This window comes from Egretta garzetta, unplaced genomic scaffold (assembly GCF_000687185.1).
Source record: "Egretta garzetta isolate BGI_Z169 unplaced genomic scaffold, ASM68718v1 scaffold283, whole genome shotgun sequence".
Lineage (NCBI taxonomy): Eukaryota > Metazoa > Chordata > Aves > Pelecaniformes > Ardeidae > Egretta > Egretta garzetta.
The window spans coordinates 91111-97245 of NW_009259043.1; positions in this window are offsets into that span (position 1 = coordinate 91111).

A 6135-nucleotide genomic window follows, 5' to 3' on the forward strand; every position below is an offset into this window, starting at 1 on the left:
AACGTTGCCCGAGGTTACCAATTGACGTGATGAAAATGGCGGCGGTGCGTCAGAGCGCTGCTGCGGCGCGCGCGCGGAGAGGGACGCGAGCAGGGGGCGCCGCCTCGGACGGGGCAGGCCCCGTCGGGTGCCACTCGGGCGGGACACGAGCGCTTTATGGAAGAGAATGAACTGGCTTTGTCACGGGCGGGTTTTAAAGCCTGCTTTGCATCGTCGCCTCCAGTGAAAACGCGGATCCTGCAAGGCTCGGCTTTCGGAGCGGCAGAGCTTCACCGGTTTCTTGCTGGCTGCGGCTGGAGTTAAGGCCGCTCCCGTGTTTTAGAATCTCAGCCCGAGATTTTTTTTTTTTTTGGGTTCCCCGCCGGGTGAAACTGCAGGTTTTTCACGTTACTTGCATGGAAAAAAAAAGAGGAAAGCATGGATTTCAGCTTCAAGGCATAATAGTAAAACAAATCTCAAAACGAAGGAACAAAAAACCCTCCCAGAGCAGTCCAAATAAAATAATTCCATATACTTGACTTAGATATTTATGTATTTATTTAGTATAAATGTCTGCATTTGCTTTTTTTTTTTTAATTTAAGGTATAATTACTTGTAACTGAAAAGCTCCCTCATTTTTCTCGCTAGTTATTATGCAGTTGTTGACTTGTGCAAAATAGTTTACCAAAAAAAAAAAAAAGAGCCAAACCCCAAAACTCCTAGGCAGGAGGGTGTGCAGAAGGGTGTGAAAGTAATATTGGCAAGGAGATTAGAAGTAGTGAGTAGGCGGACATGGGAACAGAGATGTGGGCAGGGATTATGCAGTTTTCCAGGTGAGAACAAAGAGCCTGAATCTGATGTGGTAAAAGGATGAGAAACCAAGAATTAGTCCTGAAATGGGATTGACCTGCAATATGTCTTTGGTGGCGTTTGGAGTTTGGTGCTGCAGAGGCGGCGGTGTGAGGAAGCGAGAGGAAGGAATCGTGCGTAAGGCGGCGATGGCTGCTGCAGCGACAATGGAAGCTGATCAGTGATCCATCCAAGAAAAGGCAGCATGCGAATTATATTGTTGGCAGAAGTCAGACTGAGATGTGGACCGAAAAAAGCAGCAATCAAATATGTTTGTTTCCTCTTTTACATATAGGGTAGTCTATATGTCTCCCCTTTCCAACAGTATTAAATTAACACAAAAGAGGAGATTAATAAGGTAATAGCTATAGGCTGTTCATAGACTTTCACTGGGGGAGACGGTGAGACTTTCAAATGTCATCAGTCTAGAGATAAAGCCAAGCAGATGGAGATAAATCCGTCTTTCACAATACGACATCGCTCTCAACGTCAAGGTGAGGCGAGGGCATGGGTGAAAGAAATAATATCTGCAGTAAATTCCTAGTAAAATGAAGGTTAAACGTGTTGGTGGGGGGCCTTTGAAAGCCTTGAACGCCACGGTATGGTCCTGATCAGCCACAGTCACGATCACATCTTACTAAGCACATTTTAAAAGCCCTTCTAGATTGACGTGGAGTTCCCTTACAGGAGATTTTACAGAGAATTCCATGCTGCTTTTTCCTTTTGGCTAAGATGCCGCCTTACAACCTTGAGGTTGACAATGCAGCTCAGATAATGCCTGCTCCTGTTTTGTTCTCTGGATTGTAAAGCGTCGTATATTTCTGTGCGAAAAGTATATTCAAGGGTGAAGACCTTATCAACTGCATGCAATTCACCGATGAATTCCCCGGCAGATTTTTTTGATTCTTTTAAAGTATGCCAGAGGAAACTAAAGTTTGCCCTCCCCGAGGTATCCGGTTTGTATTCATCTCATATGACCTCACTCACAGAGGAAATGCATTCCTGGCACAAGGGAATTGTTTACTATAAAACTGTTTTCTCCATGACTGTGGAACTGGAAATTGAATGCTAACGTAAACATCATCGCTCTCCAGTGCAAACCGCGGCTGTACATAAAGCAATACTTAATCCGGCCTCCATAAATGACATCACAAGGTGTATAATTTTAAAGAGCGAGCTGACCAATGCCTGTGGATACCCTGAGGGCTGGGAGGGAAAAAGAATGGATAAAACGTTAATTAATTAATCTTTAGAAGAAGCTTCAATACTGCAGAGGTGTGTGTAGAGAAGGAGAGGGAACACAGCACAAGCGGGTGAAAGCAGCCAAACTGTAAGAGCTGTCGCAGCAGTGGTTCGCTGCTTCCTCAGTTTCGGAAATTTAACTCTTTCAACAGACTTTTGCAATAACAATATCGTGGGTTGAGCTACTCGGTACGAACCAAAGCATGGCAACTGAAGAACCAAAGGGGTCATTTAAACGTGGAAACGAATTTGTGAATTGGTAGTAGTACAGCACAAATGGCTGATACTAGGTGTATCCTTTTGAACTTCTTCTTAAAAGATAAACGCCCCCCAAACATACCAGGTACACGTAAAAAAATATGGATTGTTTCAAGGTGCCTTCAAGAGAAGGGACAGGGTTCTAGAAGAGCAGGTAGCAAGGCTGCAGCCTCTGGAGTCGCTTATATTGTGCCCAGCTGTTCACCTGCGGGATTTTCTGGTTGCGTTGTCTGCGTATTTGGAAGGGCGGGGGGAGACCAGGATCTATAGGCTACGCTGTGATGAAGCCAGAGGCTCCTTGACGTGATTGCCATCCAGCCTGTCCTGCTGCATTTAGGGAAATAGGAGTGAAAGAGCAACTTCCCGTGGCCAAGGAAAACAACTTTTTCCTTCTATCCTTCAAAATTAACTTCTTCTCTTTTCCAGCCTTCCCCCTTTTTTCTGTAGCAGGCGTGGGTGTGACATCCAACAGCCCTCTTAAGAAATGAGCATTAGTGGCTGCAAGAGGTTAGAGCTCTGTCAGTAATTCTGGGGTTCCAGTGAAGCTCACCGGTTTTAGAATGGTGGCAGCTCGGGCGGGTGGTTCCTGCCGACCAGCTCTCGTGATCCCTCGTCTCTCGGGGAAGAATAGCTGACAGGAGCGTAAGAGCTGCTGTACTTGGTCGGAAAAGGATCTAGCCAGCATACTGCCTGTCCCTGACCATTGTCCCTAGAGGATACCTGGGAACGAGGAAAGAAACGATGGGCTGTACATGGCGGTCACTAGCACAGCGTAACCGAAACGCGTATCACACCCAGTTGTCTGCCGGGCCGTGCTTCCCCAAACTAAGCACCAGGCCCCCTGTAGCCAAACAACAGCTTGCGGTACCGGTCATCGTGCTGAGCGGAGATCAAAGAGTTGTCCTTGTACTGCAGGGCGGACGGCTCCCGGAGCGCTTCCCCGGCCAGGGCACCCTGTCTAGGCACCCTCCCATCTGGGGAGCCATCGGGCTGACCTTGCCCTTGTTCCTAGAAGGAGATTTCCAGTGCTGCCGTGCTCGGCCTGTCATCCAGGAGGTGCTTGCTTGCAGTAGGAGCCCATCCCAGCGCTCTCGCAGCCTCCAGGTGCCCTTATCACGGTGGGCTCGGGCAGGGCTGATGGCCCAGGGGCTTCTCCAGAGCCGCTCCCAGGGCTGCCTGCATGCAGGCGGCCGGTGTTTGTAGGTGGCCCGGGCGCAGGTGGAACCAAGGCTGCCTGCTGGGAGCCGAGGAGGAGGAGCAGGCTGGTTTCCCAGGGCTTCTGCAGCTGCCTTGGGATGAACGCACTGGAGACACGAATGCCAAAAGCACCGTTTGAATCAGGTTATCTTCACACTGTTCTTCAAGCTTATTTAACTGCTCGATGCATTTGCTTTAGTTGTTTAAAAAAAAAATAAATAGGTAAAACAATAAACAAAATCAACCATTCGTAAATTGTGAACCGTTATCTGTTAATTATCGATTTTTTATTTTATGCTAAAGAAATAACTGTACTGGTATTTTGCATATTGAGCAATAGATCTGTTGAAATTAATGACAAACCGGTAGTAAAAGGAAATCTCTACCGTCTAACTTAAAAAAGCATAAATTAAATTTGGGACTAAGATGATCTCGAATTTCATTTAGTAGCCTGTGTTTCTTTTCGTTTGGTTCACCTACTTATACTGTGAACAATTTTCTGTTCACACCTGGACACAAGAGACTCCTTTAGCTTGCCAAGTATTCCTAGGGATGCTGGGGACTGGAGGAGAAGGCGGAGTGGTGGCATGGAAATCATGCTGAAGCAAGCACTGCTGAGAGCGGGCAGGAACGGGCACGGGAGGGAAGAGGCTCTGGCTGGCCTTTGCATTGGAAGGCTCAGCGCTAGAACTTCTAAGTATCTGTAAGAAGTGAGCGCAGGCTTTTCACACAGGGACACCTGCTTTGTCTCTTGATGTAAGAAAGAGCACCCATTCTCAATTGCTCTTACCACCTCAGAAGTTGTATTTGAGCAGGGGATTACAATGGAAGTTCATGTTACAAGATGGCAGATGTGACCTTACCGGTGACAACAGTTGTCTGACTGGGTGAAGCCACAGAGACAGGAAGCGTGTGTTTGCCTGACCCAACAGCCACGGGAGGCTGTTCGCTGTATCCCCATCGCCTCGCTGCCTGTCCGACCGAACTGCGCCCAGCCCCTGGGAACCTACTACCAGGCCACCATAATTGAACACCTACGGGAAAACGTGTTCTACAAGTGGCAGCGACACACTTCTGAGTTTGAAAATGTAGTTCCACCAAAATCTCCTTCCTCTCAGGTGCAGCAAGTATGATTTTCTCCACTACTTACTCTACCTGGAACACTGCATTAAGAGGAGGGTTTGATTCCTAATAAAAAGCGATTGTTTTTCTAATAGCAGACATGCTTTAGTCTTTATTGCGGAAAGCTTGGTCCTTGCATTTTGAAGGTCTTCACCCTAAAATTGGTCTGCAGACCCATTCTTACAGTATTTCAAGATGTGACAAATGCCAGTCTCTTCTGGAGCCGCTTTGCCTTTCCATGCCTTCCCCTCGCAACCTTCCACTTCTCAGCGCTGCGGTAGAGGCTTTCCTCCTTTGTCAATGAACTCTGGAACTCCATTCTCCATCCTGGTGGCAGCTGCCCCCCTTCCCCCGTGTACTAGGGAACTGTTGAGGGCATAAAGCAAGGATCAGGCATCCAGAGGGAGCAAAGAAGTTGCCCCTCGACAGGGAATCCTATGCTTCAGTGGGATGGAAGAGGAGAAGACAGCAGTGCTATGCTTACTGTGGGTGGCACCTACCTCCTGTTGGGAAACTGGGTAATGAGAGAAAGGGAGAAATCCCGTTGACACCTCATTTAACAAGTCTGCAGCACACGTGAGTACTGTAATACTATTTTTTTTTTTTTTTCCCCTGAGAACAGCACAGTGAAGATTACTATGGTTTCACCTGCCCTGGCTCCCTACCTATCTAGGAAATCCACAGCTGCTGCAGCTTGCAGTTTCCATCTCTAAGCTCACGTTTGGTACAGTGACAGAGAGCGCTTTAATACAGAATTTCACCTATGGAGAAATTAGCTCCTTGGTCACCACACATTTTCAGGTTTTCAGATAGTAATTCTAGGTGGACCGCTGAGGGCAGAAGCCTTTCCTGGCTGTTTTCAGTTAAGTCCTTCAGGAATTACCACTGGAGACAAACATCGCTCAAGCAATGTGATGCATCATGTTTTGCCTTTCTTCAGAGGCAGTCTTTCCCTGTTTCTGTCATTATTACCTTCCTGAATACGTACATTCACGAATGCTTTCACTTTTTAGCCAGATAAAAAACATTTCTGTAATTATACTTCCAGCAACTTCTGGGCTATTTCTTTCACTTTACCCGGTTTCTGCTCAGCCATTTGGTGGTGAAGTTGCTCCCCCCCAACACACTATTGTTTTTTTTTCCAAAATAGGCATAATTTTGTGCTTTATGGCATGCCTTTGGAAACACGTACCTCTAGGCAATCTTTGAAGATTGACAGGTCCTAAACTTCCCTGAGTTTGCTCTGCTTTGGGATTAAACTACCAGTTAAACCACCCCAAGTCGTTCAGCCAAGCCATGTCTATTATGTGCGCATTCATATGACTCAGTCCTATTACAAAAGAACAAGTTCACGATTTGCAGTCTTTGTAGGCCTCTGGTTTCTCACAGACCTACTTTTTGCAGGCGATCTTCTGAGGTGCTTTCTGTGCTTGCAGAGCTACCCCGTTTCTCTCGAGATCTTCGTCGTGCCTCTCGTTGACAACGTTT